Genomic DNA, 16,548 nt, shown 5'->3' on the forward strand with positions numbered 1-16,548 from the left:
ATTTGGCATCGTCAGCAGGATCCACTGATAGAGGGTGTCCTGAAGATACGAAAGACAATGGTGATCAGCCATCCAGCCCCTCGGGGCAGGTACCCCCATTTAGAGGTGATGGAAATGCATGCATCCATAATTCATGCGCACGCCGTGTGTCCCCGTGTTCACTGGCAATGAAGGCACTGTTCAATTTGGGGGTGGCAGGGTCAGATGCAGGCTGATCTTCCAGGCTCAGGGCTTCAGGGAAGATCAGAGACAGCTTCATCCTGAGGGCAGTGGAGAGCATGATGGGAAGCCCTAATCCTACTTTAACCTCAGAAGAGTCGTTTGCTATCATTGCCTTTTGGTCCATTTTGTCAGTTTTCTCCAGCATAGGCAGGGGCCCGTGGAAGCCCTGGGGAGCTAAGCTAACTGAGACCTGCAGAACTGCACACCCACGGGAGGAAACCCACAGGAGCTGTCAGAGTAGGACGATCAGGACACGCTGTTGCCAGGGACCAGGTACTACTGGGCCTACGCTTTGGGAGCTCCAGCACCAGGTGAGGCACCGCATGGAACTTACCTGTCAGCCGATGTACAGAGACGCCATTAAACTCGTGACCGAGATCTGGGGCATACGGGGGTGTCCAAATCTCCCTCCCCCCATCCTTCTCTCTGCTTCCTATCCTCGAAAATCATCGCAGTGGACCATCTGTCTCCAGGCTGCCCTGGGGAACGGTGCTCCTAACTTTTAGTGCTGACGGATCTGTTTTCCAGCGACAGTCTAAGAGGACGGCGCGAGCCATCGAGGAAATAATGGCCCATCAGCAGGGCTGCCCGGAAGGGCTCTTCTCATTACGCGGCAGTGACAGCTCTGAACCCCCCCCCGGACCAGCGTGCTCCAGTGTACCCCTCAAAAGCAATGGCAGCGCGATTTGGCTGATGGACCGGGGAGTCAGGTTGAGAGTCTGAGGCGCGTGCTTCAAACGAGACCATACGATTCCCTTTATGCAAATGCGCGCACGTGTGCCTGTATGTACGCGTGTGTGAGCGCACTCGTACTCATCCTGTTTAAAATCCATAACCCCCGCTCCCGCACCGCCCACATTGTGAGCTGCTGGGTCTCGCTCAAATGAAGGCTTAAAAGCATACCTCAGAGATGAGGCTGCGACACGGATGTAAATCAGCCAGAGAACCAGGTCCTAAAAGCTGTCCCGTGACGGGGGTCACATTCCCGAAAGGAGGCGCACGTCTTACGCTCATTTCTCTCCACTTTGATGGCCCATAACTTATTTTTTAGACTCTCCGGTGCCATCCCCCGCCCCACTACCTCATAGAGGGCTATGCTGGGTGAAAATGGCTTCCTGGGGTCTGGGATTTATGGGATCTGTTTCTGTGAAGATGCCAGGGAAGGACCCCGTCCTGTTAGAACACAGGTTTTGGGTGTAGCAATGAGCCCCATAGTCTGGTACACAGTAAAATGTCCAGTGTTAATTCAACTCTAACAGAGTTTATATGAGTCCTCTGCAGCCACTCTGTAAGAGTTTATTTAACACTGTCTGCTGTAACCCTGGCAACACAATATAGGCTCCTTTGTGTGATTGCACACCTGTAGTCTCACTTCATACAGGTGTGCACTACAGTGGGAATGAGTGGTGGGTGGTAGCCTGTGCAATGGATGAGAACTGGACTCCACACCGATGGAGACTATTGCTTGATAAGATGGGTCTACGATTATGATTGGTCGTTCCAAATTTGGAGGAAACTACTGGAAAAATTAATTGGAGTTTCTTTTTTGTCAATTTTTTTGTTGTTTTTTAGTTACAAAAAAAAACAACCCCAAAAAAATCCACTCCCCTTCTGATCGATACCCCAAATACATTTACATCTCTGAGTGCAAGCTTGATTCAGTTTCTTAAATAAACACCCTTCCAAGATAAGCACTGAATTTCATGAGGTTGCAAGTTAGTAATTGATGAGGGACTTTTGGCAAGAAAGTATATGAACTCATAAAAGCAGAATGAATTTTTATACACAGTGAGCTACTAAGTGTTTGGGCCAATTTCCCACAGATTTTATTAAAATGAAAATTACGCCAGACATACAGGAAATATAAAGACACAGACTGCAACTTATGAGAGTCATAAAAGAAGTTAATGACACTCTCAACTATATTTCAGAATATACACTATGTAATATGACCGTAAGTGCTTAGCACAAGAAAATAAAATACATATTTTTAAAACAGACACAGTTGAGGGAAATTTTAAAACAGGTGAATTTAGGTTTCTCGGAAACAAAAAATAAAAAGGTGGGGTTTCAGGAAAGTCTTTGTGGGGGAGAAGGCAACTTGTCTCCAGAATGTCTAAGCTATTAGAAAATAGATGTGTGTCACACAAACAATGATCTTCTTAGTCAGTCTAATCCCCATTTCTCCTTCAGCAACATACTTGGCTCAGACAGCTCCCATTGGACTATATCTTTTTCAACCAATCACTGGACAACAGAGAGAGAGAGAGAGAGAGAGAGAGAGAGAGAGCGAGAGAGAGGTTGACATAGAGAAAGAGAGAGAGAGATGCAGAAATCTGAGAAAGAGGTTGGAGGGCAGATGGAATCTGTCGCCCCCTGCTGGTACCTTCTTTAATTTTTTTTGGTCTTTTTTCTCCCAGTTTCCAGCGTAATAAGCGCAGTCCTTTTAGTCTGCTCATATACAGTCAGGCATTTTAGCACCAGATTCTTAACTACAAATGAAACAGTACCTTCTCCTAAGGAGTCAGTAATAACCTAACACTGCTAAAGAGTGTGTGACGCATGTCTGGCACCTTTACTAACAAGCATAGTATATTTGTAAATGATTCAGAAGCAAATGCCGTTTTTTTCACAAATGACGACAAAGCACATGCTATGTAAAATGGCATTCTCAAATGTGACTTTACAAATGCTTTTGAATTGTTTATAAAGATGTTACACTGCGGTGATGAAGGCATTACATAGCTTCATGAAGTTTTTGTGAACATATATTTCCAAGGATCAGGAATCTGCATGACCCTCATGTGGAAATTATGCAGAATAAATCTTTAATGGGTGCTGGTTGCAGATATACTGTTGGCAAAATTGTTTAATTAAAAAAATTGTTACTAGTGCTATGCTGGGAGTTATTTTAATAAGTGTAATGTATTATTTAGTTGGTGCCTCAACTTACATGCACATTTTGTTGATTTTAATAGTAAATGTTCATTCTATATCTGAAGAGACTATTATATTTTTTCAGGGGAGAAGAATGTAAGAGAAGAATCTCAGTTTGTCTCATTTTCTAGAGTCTTGTGTCAGAAGGGGGAAGGCCTTTCTCATTCAATTATGAATGAGTATTTCTCCAGCTGGGAAATACTAACAGGGGTTTTCCCCTAGACTTGCCTTTCTGGCAGGAGAAAGAGAGAGATGGAGAAATAGAGAGAGAGATGGAGAAAGAGAGAGAGAGAGAGAGAGAGAGAGAGAGATGGAGAAAAAGTAAGAAGTGACAGTAGACAGTGGCCATTGAGCTATTTCTGCTGGGTAAACCAAACACATTTCTGATTTATTCATAAAGCTAAAAGTAAAATCTGCCAACAAACACTCCAAAAGGCTCGATTCCAAATTCCCAAGCGTCATTTCAACATAGCACTTCTGGCATGTCAGTTCGGCCTCTGCTCTTTGCTTTGCTATGGCCTGATGTGAACCTGACCAATGCAAAGGGCATAAGGCCATACGCGTAGGCTTGGGGGCAGACAGGGGGACATACAGAATGTCACCCCCAACATTTTCACATTCATTCATTGCTAGACTAGCCAGTATACTTGAGTCATGAGGTTTGAATGTATGAATCTAGATAGTCCAAAGTGTGTGGTCTAGGTGTCTCCTCCAAAGTTGAGGTAAAAGCTACACCTGTGCATGAGACTACTAGCTACCACTGTACACTGAAATTTTCCTAAAATGAAGTTAATTATTTTAAAGGGCCCCCTCTCTAAAAACCATCAGTTAGAAAAGTGGAGAAGGGGCCTTGTCTTTTATCCTTGATCCATTCTGTCCTTTAACTCTTCCGGGAAAACCCTTCTGTCAGTCCCTGTGAGGAATAAGGGCAGCCAGGAGAAACCTGATCACCGATCCAGGTACAGCCAGGTGGTGCAGCAAAAGCAGGCCTTGCTCACGGTGCTGTTCGTGTCACTGCACCTGGATCACAAAGGTAATTTACTCAGAGCCAGGAAGGTCCGCTTTAAAGCATACCCTTCACTTTCTATTTATACCTTCACTTTAACTGCTTCCTCACCTGGGATGCACTATGGTGAGAATTTCAGGCTGGTGCTTTTGATCAAGGCTGCTCCTGTGGTAGCCTGGATACGGTTTTCAAAAGGGCCCATAAAATTCCCTTACTGTCCACCAAAGGAGCATGCTGTTGCCCAGCAACTACAGGTCTTGCCACAGAATAGCTGTTCTGTCCCCCGATGATCACAGTGAAAGAGGTATCAAGAAGAAACAGACTGTTAAATAAAAAAACAGGTACATTCGGAGCATTATACTTGTCTGCTATCAAGTTAACTCCAGGTGAGTGAGTAGAAGTCTAATGGCTGTAGCTGTGTGAGTGTGTGGGTGGGTGGGAGACTAATGAGTGAGCAGGAAACGAGCTGGTGACTAAACAGGCATGTGACTAAGCGAGTGAAATAGTGCATTATTATTTGAAATAAAAATGCAGTAAGCTCAGAAACAAAGTCTGAAGTAACACCTTCCGCTCATTATTCATGATTAATGTGACTGCTGCTTTATTTAAACTTGCTGTGCTTTCATTTTTTTAGCAATGGTAATCCCCCTATTATTTTTCATTTTTTCCTTTAGTTTGGCATGGCTAGTGCTGCCAGTCAACAGTGCTTTCCTACCGCAGGCCAGTAGCTGAACTCCACTGACACTGTGCCCTTGAGGAGCACACATCCCACACTGCGGAATCAGACTGCAAGTGCCCAATGCATGAGAATAGACATACAATAAAGTACAGGTAATCTGCTGCCTGATATCCACGCTCCCTTGCAAAGCGCTTAGTAAGTTATGCATCATTCTGCAGGGCTGCCGGTCAGTCGGCACAGGCATGGGTGGGACTCCATAAGACCGGGTTTCCCAAAAGTTTTTTCTGATACAACACCAAACAAATGTTCACAAATTTACGCAACCCCAACACCCCCACCCACATCTTGTGCCTATATATTGGCAATATATCATGCAATCTTGTGCCTTGCTGTGTAGCAGCCTACATTCACATATTTTGTAAGAATACAAAAAAGCACAGAATTTTTCAACTTTTTTTTCCCCCAAAATATTTAGGCGGCCCCATCCTCAAATCAAGTGAACCCACATGGGGTCATGACCCACAGTTTGGAAACCCCTGACATAAGGGATAAATGGGACATCTTCCAAAGAAATGCATCGCTTAGCAGGATGAGCCAACTGACAAACTCCCTAACATAACTTTGGTGATTACAACACACAGACGAGTAATACTGCACAATTAAAATGTCATTCAAAATTTTTTTTTTTAATGTAAAACCTGAATTGTGTAGCCCACAGATGGTTGTGGCCCTAAACGACCGCACATAGAACGCTTATGCCAGGAGCCGGTTCTGATCGGGCGGCCATATGGTCTGACCAAGAAGGGGGCGACCGGTCGGTGGAAGACAATGCACTTTTGTAAGGTTTATAATAAATCTCACCAAATCCGACTGCAGCTCCGATTCATTCATTTAAACTTTCGGCTAATTTAGAAATAACCCCTTAATGAGCTGTTGCTGCCTTCAGGTGAAAGGCATTGAGAAATACGCAGTCGGAAGGACCAGTCAAACTACAGTGGAGCTACCACAAACAAAAAAATGAGGAGATGAGGAGAAAAGAAATCGTTTACCTGGTTGAGCAGACATTTTGGAGTGCAGCCAGGCATTCAGAACTTTTTAAATGCTTTTTTCATCCGACTCGTAACTGACGTTTCAACCTTGAAACACGCGGCCACCGCGTCCACTGTGATCCGTTGCATAACAGCTCAGCCCGGCGGTAGAACGCTCGCGGGAGGCTGGTTTAAAAACACGCCGAGACCCTTTTATGTGCGAGGATCCAACAGCCTTCATCTCCCACGAATCAGCATAAACACATTCAGAACTTCTCTGAAGCCCAAAGGAAACTATTATCACCTTGATATGAGACAATAAACTGAACGTAAGGTGAAGACAAGTTTTTATTGGGAAATGGAAATGTGTCTGGCAGACCAGTTAAGTCTTTTATTGTGGTTGGATGCATTGCAAGAACGAAAATGGGAGACAGAAACCGCAATACACTTTCGCTAAAAGGTTTAGTCATGTAAGGACAAATTCTCAACACTTAGTGTTCTGAGACCATCATGAAGGTCATAAACAAAAAGCCAGTTAAGTCTGCAGTCTGAAAAAAGTAAGTAGGCCCATTATGTAATCATGTCCTGAGACTTACAATGAGCAAAAATGTCAAACCACAAACTAGGCTGTGTGAATAATATTGGCAAGTCATCGAATGTGATGCAATGTGAAACATCTTTCATCATTGTGACCTCTCGCCTTGATTACTGCAACTCTCTCCTTGCAAACCTGCCAGCTTGTGCCATACAGCCACTACAGATGATTCAGAATGCCGCTGCCCGGCTCATCTACAACCTCCCCAAATTCTCCCACGTCACTCCTCTGCTGCGATCACTTCACTGGCTACCGGTCGCTGCCAGGATCCGATTCAAAGCCCTGACCCTTGCCTACACTGCCGCCAACAGGACAGCCCCCATCTACTTGCAGGACATGACTCAATTCTATGTGCCTGCTCGACCACTCCGCTCTGCAGCAGCAGGGCGTCTTGTAACCCCTCCCACCCGCCCAAAGGGATCACAGAGCTTCTCCACCCTAGCTCCCCAGTGGTGGAACGAACTCCCCGTCCCTCTCCGAACCTCCCCCTCACTATCCATCTTCCGCCGTGGCCTGAAGACTCATCTCTTCAGACTATACCTAGAATAACCACCACCATGCTGTGTATATATATATATTAAAAAAAAAAAAAAAAACCCTTTTTCCTTGTCACTTGTTACATGTTGCCCCATCCCTGCACTTCTTGGTAAATTGTATTTGTCCTAATACTCTAGCTTAATCTTCTGCCTAGTTTGGCTTTGCAGATGTTAGACCAGGATAGTGTTCATTGTTCTCAGCTAGAAATAGCTGTACAAAATAAGTAATTGTACCTTACTGAACCTGTGATTCAGCAGTTGTCTACGATCATGAAAATGCACTTCTTGTACGTCGCTTTGGATAAAAGCGTCTGCCAAATGAATGTAATGTAATGTAATGTAACATCTTATGTGGCAATGGGTTGTGTATACTTGGTAGATGACCACCTTAAAGGAGGAAAAGTAGTCATTTAGCCCTCCCTCAGCTGTACCCCACCATCAATAACATCAGGCCACAGCAGCCAGTCCAAAATGGTGCTGCCTGGTCTTCAGCCTGCCTAATTCATAACAGAGCTCTGATTCAGGCTCAGTATCACAGGGAGTTCTGATTCAGACTCAATGTCACAGGTAGCTCTGATTCAGACTCAGTACCACAGAGAGTTCTGATTCAGACTCAATGTCACAGGGAGTTCTGATTCAGACTCAGTACCACAGGTAGCTCTGATTCAGACTCAATGTCACAGGGAGTTCTGATTCAGACTCAGTACCACAGGTAGCTCTGATTCAGACTCAATGTCACAGGGAGTTCTGATTCAGACTCAGTACCACAGGTAGCTCTGATTCCGACTCAGTATCACAGGGAGCCCTGATTCAGAGTAAGTATCACAGACATCTCTGCTGCAGTGGCTAAATCAAAATAAAAGACCTGAACCGCAAATGTGTGTTGTCAAAAAGTATATTCTTTAATAACAAAAAAGGTCTCCTGGATTGAATTTGTTGCATTCTGGGACACCCCTGCCAATTACAGGAGGCTCCTGGGCAGTCCTTGGAAGTAGGCAACTGTAGTACTCAGGTCAGAGTAACCAATGTGGGAATAGTGTCCACAGCCAGGGATGTATGCTGTTTCTCCAGGAGGTGAGACTCAGTCCAACAAGGTGCTGGGAGTGGGGGGGGGGGGCAGCTTGGGCTCTGCAGTGTGCCTGTCGAGGTGTGAAAAAAGGGGGGGGGTGTCATACTTACACCTCCCTGAACTGGCCAGGAGTGTGAATGGCAGGGTCACCCATAGGCCCCCACTGCCCTGGTCACAGAACTGGACCCAGCACTTAAACTGCTGCTAAAAACAGACTGAGCATCACACACAATGTGGTGAATATGCTAGGTGAGGTCATGATGCACGCCACAATGCAGATGTCTGGTTAAGGCTGGTGTGCAACACTCTTGAAGCACTGGTTTGCACTGCTGGTTTTTACCAATTACTTTAGTTTCAGTTTTATGACAGCTCTATAAACCTTGCTGGTTCACCCAGGGACTTGATCACGTTACTATCTTTGGGGAACACTTGCAGTCTACAGCCAGACCAAAATATGTTTCAGCAGATTAAATAATTAAGAGCAGAAGTTGGCGCAAAATCCTGGAATAGATTCGCCCTTGCTGGGAACCCTGGGGTTAAAGTTAACTTGCTAGTGACAATGTTTACAACCAGAGCATTATTGAGTGAGTCAAGCTCATAGTGTAACTACCGCGTGTCATTGGGATGGCAGGTATGCCATCTCGCCAAATTACGCCTTGGCGGGGGCATGCCCCATACCTATACAGCACCGAGAGTTTGGCACTTTTCAGGGTTCCCCACAGAAATAACCACAACAGCCACAGACACTCAGCCCTTAAAAACATTAAAATCTGTACATTCTGACCCCATTTCAACAGACAGATTTCATAAACAACTTCACATGTCCACACAATAAAGCCCCAAACTAAGGGGATTTTGCGTTTTCTCCTTCTTCTTCTTCTCTTTCTTCTTCTCATTCTTATGTTTCCTGCCGCCTATCCCACTAACAACATGTCTCCCCATTGGACATTTTACCGACACCAGCCAAATCTTCACCTACACGACCCAATCAAAAACTCGCATACACACGCAAAATACCCATACCTTTTAACTCTGAATCATTTCCAGTTTGAACAGCTAGTCTGCCTGTGGCCTCGTGGGCAAGGTTACAGCCTTGGGAACATGAGGTCCTAAGTTCAAGCCCAGCTAGAAACACATCTCTTTAACCTGCTTTTACTCTCACTAATAATTGTCTACTACTTCTCAATTATTGCTTTTGCACCATATCTACCCGCCGTTCACCGAACGTATACACTGCATTATGACGTACCGTCTGCACGTTCAGTTATTAACCGGCTACAATATTGCAAAGCCATATGGATTCAACGGAAGCGCTTCTGTCCTTACTGGCCTGTGTTCTTCTTTAAAACTACGGACAGGTTTGCTAATGATATTTCACGCATTGCATAGCTATGTCATGGTGCTGCACTAACAAAGTCACCGACTGGTAAACCTCCGGTTGAAGGATTGAATCCCGCCTCGCCCTCAGGCAGATAATTTCCTCTTTTACACTAACGTTTTCTTACGCTTATATTTGCTTTACCAAAACTCACTCACGGCCACCCATATGCATTTCATGACGGCAAATGTATTCCTTCTATTAAAAAGTTACACCAGTTCACCACTGTGCCATTTCTACTAACTATATTCCTTCACTTGGCTACCGTACAAAACCTTCTTATCAGCAAACGCCCCGTTTCTACATTCATGTTACCTCGCCCTGTTCTCTATCCAGCCACATACAAACAATTACTAAGTATGTACGTTCTGCAACTCCGCATTAAATCATTACATTTAAAATCATGACTCACTCATAATTATAACTACTACTACTGAACATGAGAAAAGCACATTAGTGCAATAGATTTCACACGTTACTTAACCCTCCACTTTAACAAATACTGCTTTACACCGACTGTTATATATACCGTTCCACAAGGAAACTAAGCTCGCTCATGGTCACTTCATTTAGCCTACTTTGCACTATACTCTGTGATCATGTCAACCTTCACCTACATGCCCATTCTGCTAAAAACATATTGTTTCAACTACGCTATTTCATAATTTCGCCCTAATTTCTCTCACACTGTTGTTATTTTCTCATATGCAAAGCCTCCTGGGACATATGCGTCTACTCCTATTCTCCACTATCAAGTTTTCCGGTTCTAGCTAAGCAAAACAGTGAAGAGGATTCCTACCTGCAGATAAACCTATCAAAATGCCTTATAAACCTTACAAACACTGAAAGTGCATCTCCACGAAATAACAGACAACGGAGCAGGACAGAAGGGTACACAAGTTGCTCTAATTCTACGGGCTTGCTCATTCTTTTGTCAATCAAGGCTCGTTGGATGGCCGTCAAATCCGTGAGTACATACACTGGCCATATTTCACCTGCGTTTCTGATGCGTTTACACTTATACGCCACCGCACGCTTTGTCACAGCCACTGTTTTACATATATAGCAAACCGAAACTGCTAAACGGTACACGCTCATCAGACTGTACAAATTCACACAAGGATAGCCATAATCCACAACCGTTTCTTACAGGGTCACTTTGCATTTCTCACTCTCATAATAAAACGCTTTGTAAAAAGAAATGATATCTCATAAAAAACATGTTTTCAACGTACAAAAATGCCAAGTTACTCACACATACAAGACATACACCATCTATAACTCATTCATTCAGACTGCCAAAATCCAGGCCTGCCATTAAAAGTATTGATATCAAAATGATGCCAAGTTACGGTACTACAAACAATATAGGCTATCTTGCCTCACCGAAATGAAATAAGATGTATTCCAAAGCAATGCTACCCAATATTTCCTCAATTCTTTCAAGTCACTTGGCCCTGTGTGTATAAGCATGCAGTAGGGCCTATGGGCCTACTTCACCACTAGCTTGCTAATTAGCTAAGCAAGCAAAGCCAGCTAACAGCTTGACGACGCAAAAGCAAACTAATGCTGGAGCTAGTTTGCTAGTCAGCTAAACAGCCTCTTTCTCAATTATCTACTTCACTTATTTTACAACTAAAATGCCACTGTGACGATAATGTGCTTCTTCCAGCGGAATTAGTAGTCGGCTAACCGCTTTATCAATTAAAAGACTTGAAAACGGAACCGTAAAACAAAGCACAAACGGCCCGTTAAGGTTAACAAAACAAACTATGAAAAGGACATACTGGTCAAGTCGATATAGACTAAACCATTAACACAAAGGTTTGTGATGATTTAATCAAGTTACTTTAAAAATATAGAACGAACAGAAGCATTATCATATATGAACCAGAGAATATTATTTACCAGCAAGAGAAGTCTTGGAACGTTAGATCACAGAAGTCAGCCTTCTTTATGAATGGTTAGTACTCTATGGAATCTCATATGCTATTTTCGGGTGAAGTCACAATAGTAAGACGTGGAATCTGCTATAAATTAAACTCACTTTACAGCAGGTTTTCAGATTGTTAGCAGCATAAGAAGAGAGAAGCACGAACGAAGAAACACAAAATAATTACATAAAAACGAGATGGGAAAAAAGTTGGAGGGGATGGGCGGAGAAAAGGAGTCGATGGAGGGAATTCTACAACAGCAGCAGCTGTTTGATGGACAGCTTACAGGGAGTGTCATAGACGAGGAGGAAAATAAGGTAGCATATTTTAACATGCGTGCTAAGGTTAGAACATAAGGACAGCTAAAAGGTTCTTTCTGATTTCCCAAGACCACAGTCAGTAATCCTAACACTTTTTTCAGTGTTTCAGTAAAAAGAGATAAAAGGGCATTTGCGTAAATGACATTAGTACATTTCTAGTAAAATGGTTACATTTGCAGATGTTACTGAACTCGATTTGTAGCCTAGATGGACTAAACGGCCTGTTCTCATCAGTAGCCTACATATGTTCTTCTGTCCTTAGGAGACTGGGACTGAGCAGGTGGCCGCCATAGGGGCACAGGTTAATAATCTGTAAAAAACAGTAGAACAGGTCCTGTTGATGATGGAAACTATGGAAAAGAGGATTGCTGGCCTGGAGAAGGCTCTGTATGAACACCGCATGGCAATCCGGGCAGAAATTGGAAACGCGATAGTGATGTGTACTGGAGAGAGCACGGGAGAGACCTGTCAGCGCGAAGGAGAGAATAAGGGAGATCAACAGAGCGGAGCGGAAAACGGCGAGAAAGAGAAAGGAGGGGAGGAGGGGGAAAGTGCAGAAAAACTCCAACTGAGAAGGATAAACAAGGGAAAGGACAGAGAAAGAAGTGGACCTGTTGGACATCAGCTAAAATGTGTGGGCACAGGAAAAAAACTGCCAGATCTGAGGACAAGAAAGAAATAACAAGGGATGAGGGGAAAAGTGATGGGGAGGAGCAGAATGAAGCTGGGGAAGGCATGAGTGGGAAGGAGGAAAGACAAATTAAAGATGAAGAAAAGAAAGAAAAGAATGTGGGACAAAGTGAGGAGGATGGAACTGAAAAAGAAAAGAAGGAAGGAGAGAAAGGCCAGAAAAAGAGATTGAGTTTTTGGAAGTCGATAACAAAGAGGTGGCAGAGGAAGAAGAGCAGGGCTGAGGAAGAGAAGCAAGGAATGAGGAATTCAAAGAAAGAGAAAGCAAAATAAGAGATGATAAATGAGTAGCAGCATCCATGCAGCAATGAACCCCAGTGATTGTGGACTAAAAAAAAAAATTAACTGCAATGTTGTAAATTTCATGTTTTTCACACTGCCTTTTTCTTACTCTTTTTCACAGTTTCATTCTTAGCCTCTATGTCTCTTTCTTGCTCTCTTCTGTTTTTCTGGTTGTCTCTCTCTGATTCCCAGCCTTTCTTTCGTTTTGTTTCTTTCTTTTCTTGCATACTCTGTTCTCTTTCTTGCTTTCTTATTCTCTTTTTCTCTTTCTTGCTCTCTTTCCCTCTGTTTCTCTCTTTCTATTTCTTTCTTTCTTCCTCTCCTTCTCTCAGCTTCTTTCTTTCTCTCGCTCTTTCCTTATTAAATATATTAAAAGATTTGGTTATGAAGCTATGTGTCTTTCATAATCACAACACAAACTAGAATAGTGCACTCAGTAAAGTGCAGATCTTCGCCAGGCGTGTTAGCTTTGCTGATGCTACAATAGCTAATGTGGTGACATGTTAGCTAATTTCATTCATATCAGCCACGATGTGTTAGACAGAGCTAATGTTGACATTATAGTCTGGCACTTTAATTTCAAATCTGGACAGGAACCATCCCAAAAGACCAGCGATGTAAAATATCAATTTCAACGTGAATATGCCAACAAAATAATTGCCAGAGATTCAAACATTAACGTACCCCGTTAGTTGGCGGATTATTTTGTTGGCATTTTAACGTTGAAATTGACGTTTTACATCGCTGGTCTTCGTTCCAAACGGAAGCAGTTGCTGAGCACTTGCGGCCCCTACCAGCCAGTTAGGAGGAGTGAGGAGTTAGCACTCAATGTATTTCAATGGACAATGATGGAAATGAATTCAAATAAAATACTTGTCGTTGATCGATTTGCAAAATATTCGAGAATTCAGGTCTTTGGCTTGCTATCAGCATGCACAACAAGTATTAGGCTAATCGGCCCAGTAGTATGCAAGATTAGCTGCGGACAGATACACAAACATATACGCACACATGCGCCCAAACCAGAGACTGTAAAAAATATGGACAAAGCTACTGTGACGTCACCCATTGACTCTCCGTGGGTCTCTAAAACACGTTTTGAAGCTCAATGGCGGGCGCGGCCATGTTGTCGATTTGGAGCCAAAACCATAGAGTTAAGCGGCTCTGTGATTTTTTCAATGTGATTGACAGTCCGGTGCGGAAAAGCCCATCAACCTGAACGAACGATTGCAGAACGAACTTGAGGCTAGCTGACTGTCTGCCGTTATGTTTTAAAATATATTATCAGATGTTTACGGAGTTTAATTTCCATCCGTGACTGTACTGTGTCATGTAATCACGTTATATGTATGACATTAAAAATACAATTATGATCAGTTATCTTCAATGTATGTTTCTCAGCAAAACGAATATGCTTAGCTAGCATATCAGCTTGCCAGTGAGCTAGGTAGGCTATCCGTGGTTAGCTTACGCATTAGCAATATGAACCACAGGGGAAGAACATTGACTACACTGATGGTCAATCAATCAGAGATGTGTAGGCTACTGGTGATTTGACTAGGCTCACTTTCATATAACTGTCTGGTAGACCTGCTGTTAACCGAGCAAGTTATCATCGTAGGTTTTCGCTACAGTCAGTTAATGAGCCAGTAACTGCTACTAGATACTCCATCGCCGTTTGTGGTGTTCACTTGCTGGGTGACGCTAGCTGACCGATCGTTCGCAAATCACTTTCTACCGAATAAAAATTAACACTGTCAGCGGTGATTAACAAATCTACCAAATATTTTAATAACTGATCTGCAGGCGTTTTTAATATGACAACGCACTTTGTACAGCAAGTTTTCCACCTGGTGCATGAAGACAAAAATAATGTAGCCTACATTGAATTTCTAATTATTATTAGGCTATTATTTTTTTCTTGTAAATCATCAAAACCAATGGAGAAAAGCCGATATACGCAAGGAGCCCCCAGGACCAATTCTGAGAACCACTGTCTTAAATGCCTAGCTTGTCGGTCTCTGAAATGCTAAAAACATGTTCCTTTCTAAATGCCAAGATGGTTAATTGCGTTAAATTATGTGTGTGTGATTTCATTGTGTGTTGTATGTTATTCAGCAAATGAACCTTGAGACTCTTAATTCGCTTCGTGAAACTGAAAAAGTGTTTATCCCAAAATCGGGATTATAGTAGCTTTGTCACATGCGTGAAGCATGGCCCAGGTAGACATTTACGGAATGTACACGACTGACAAGCCGTCAAACACATTTGACAGATTGAATATTTGCAGTTTAGGGTTAGCTAGCTAGTCAAATGGCTTGGTAGCCGAAGTTGCGAACTGTTTTAGCACAGGCTACTGGACTACCAAATATAGCAAGCTGATTACGCTTTCTGCCAACTAATTATTTGGTTAAGTAGGCTAAAGGAAATAGTAAAAATGACTCGGCTACCGAAAAACTTAAGAGGAGGATTATTTTATGGTCGTCTAGTGCAGCTGTAAATAGCACACGCCATAATGAAATCACCACGAAATGGGATGCCTGCATTTTCTGACTTCGCACAGGTGGACCGTGGCCGGAGCCGCAATGTCAAGGCCAAGAGGCGTCACCGCCCACCCCAGTGACCATAGACTGTAGCCCCTACTGTAGCTTAGTCCTCCGCAGAAATCAGGAAGTGACGCAAACTGTACCTCATTGGTCCACAACAAATATTATAACAGTGCCCAAATGACACAACAAATCATGAAATCGACCCATGGACAGTCATAAGACGAATAAAACACACATATTGTGACTATTTGTTCTCATGAGAAAAATTTATTGACTTTGTATTTTGACCGCATTTGTACCGTAGACTTACATGGAAACCGGATATGAAAACACCTATACTGGAGCCAACCGTAGTGGCGCTAGTGAGCAACCAGGAGCAACAAGACCAGGAAATGAGCTTCAAAATGTCTGGTTTTGGCCGCTTGGCCCAAACGCATAATCCCCTCTAGGCTCTTGCCTGGCGGAGATAATGAACATAATGGTGATGTAAAACAAGACAAGATCACAAAACTCAATTGTACTGTCATGAAATGAATGATTTGATTTGATGTAGTAGATGCTAATCAAATTTAATTAACTACCAGTGAATACAGATACTGATGATCATCAGTAAGTTCCTGCTGCCCAGACTTTGCTTACAATGCAGGTGAGTAGCTCAGGTATCCCAGTGATTTTATGGCTTCAACAGTCAGTGGGCTTAAGAAAGTAAGTGGGGGCAAAGTGTGTCTTTGAAAAGTGTGTTGTAATCCAGAAACAATATCACCAGGTTTCTGAAAAGATCCCTAGATGCAAGATGTGCCATTATTGCATAACACTGTCATTTCATACAACAGCGGAAGTTCATTTCAAGTTTGTAGGACCAGGAATGTTTTGGTTGTTGCCATAATATAAAGGGCAGACCTTGGCATGGGGGATGGCTGTAGGTAGCTAGTGCTTTTTTCTAACAGTGATACCAGGTAGAGATACAATACTAATTTTAGACAACATACTGCAGGAGGGATGTCACAATTAACTTGTAAGTTTTCTCATTACAATTACTGTAATACAATGAAATCCCAAATGAGCCAGTACCAGCCAAAGTCATTCATCAAATCACTCAGAAATGCTGTGGAAAATAACCAGCTAAAGAAAATATGTTCATATACAAAAACTTAAACTATTCTCCACATTTTGGTTATATTTACATTACTTACGTACAAGCCAAAGGTAAAATATAACAAATTTTTACTTTTACAAAAATTAATTTGTTTGTAAAATGTAACAGAAAGGGTCTATAAGTGAAGATCTTGTGTACAGGGAGGGAGATGTGTCATGTTATCATTT

This window comes from Anguilla anguilla, chromosome 9, assembly GCF_013347855.1.
Source record: "Anguilla anguilla isolate fAngAng1 chromosome 9, fAngAng1.pri, whole genome shotgun sequence".
Taxonomy (NCBI): Eukaryota; Metazoa; Chordata; class Actinopteri; order Anguilliformes; family Anguillidae; genus Anguilla; species Anguilla anguilla.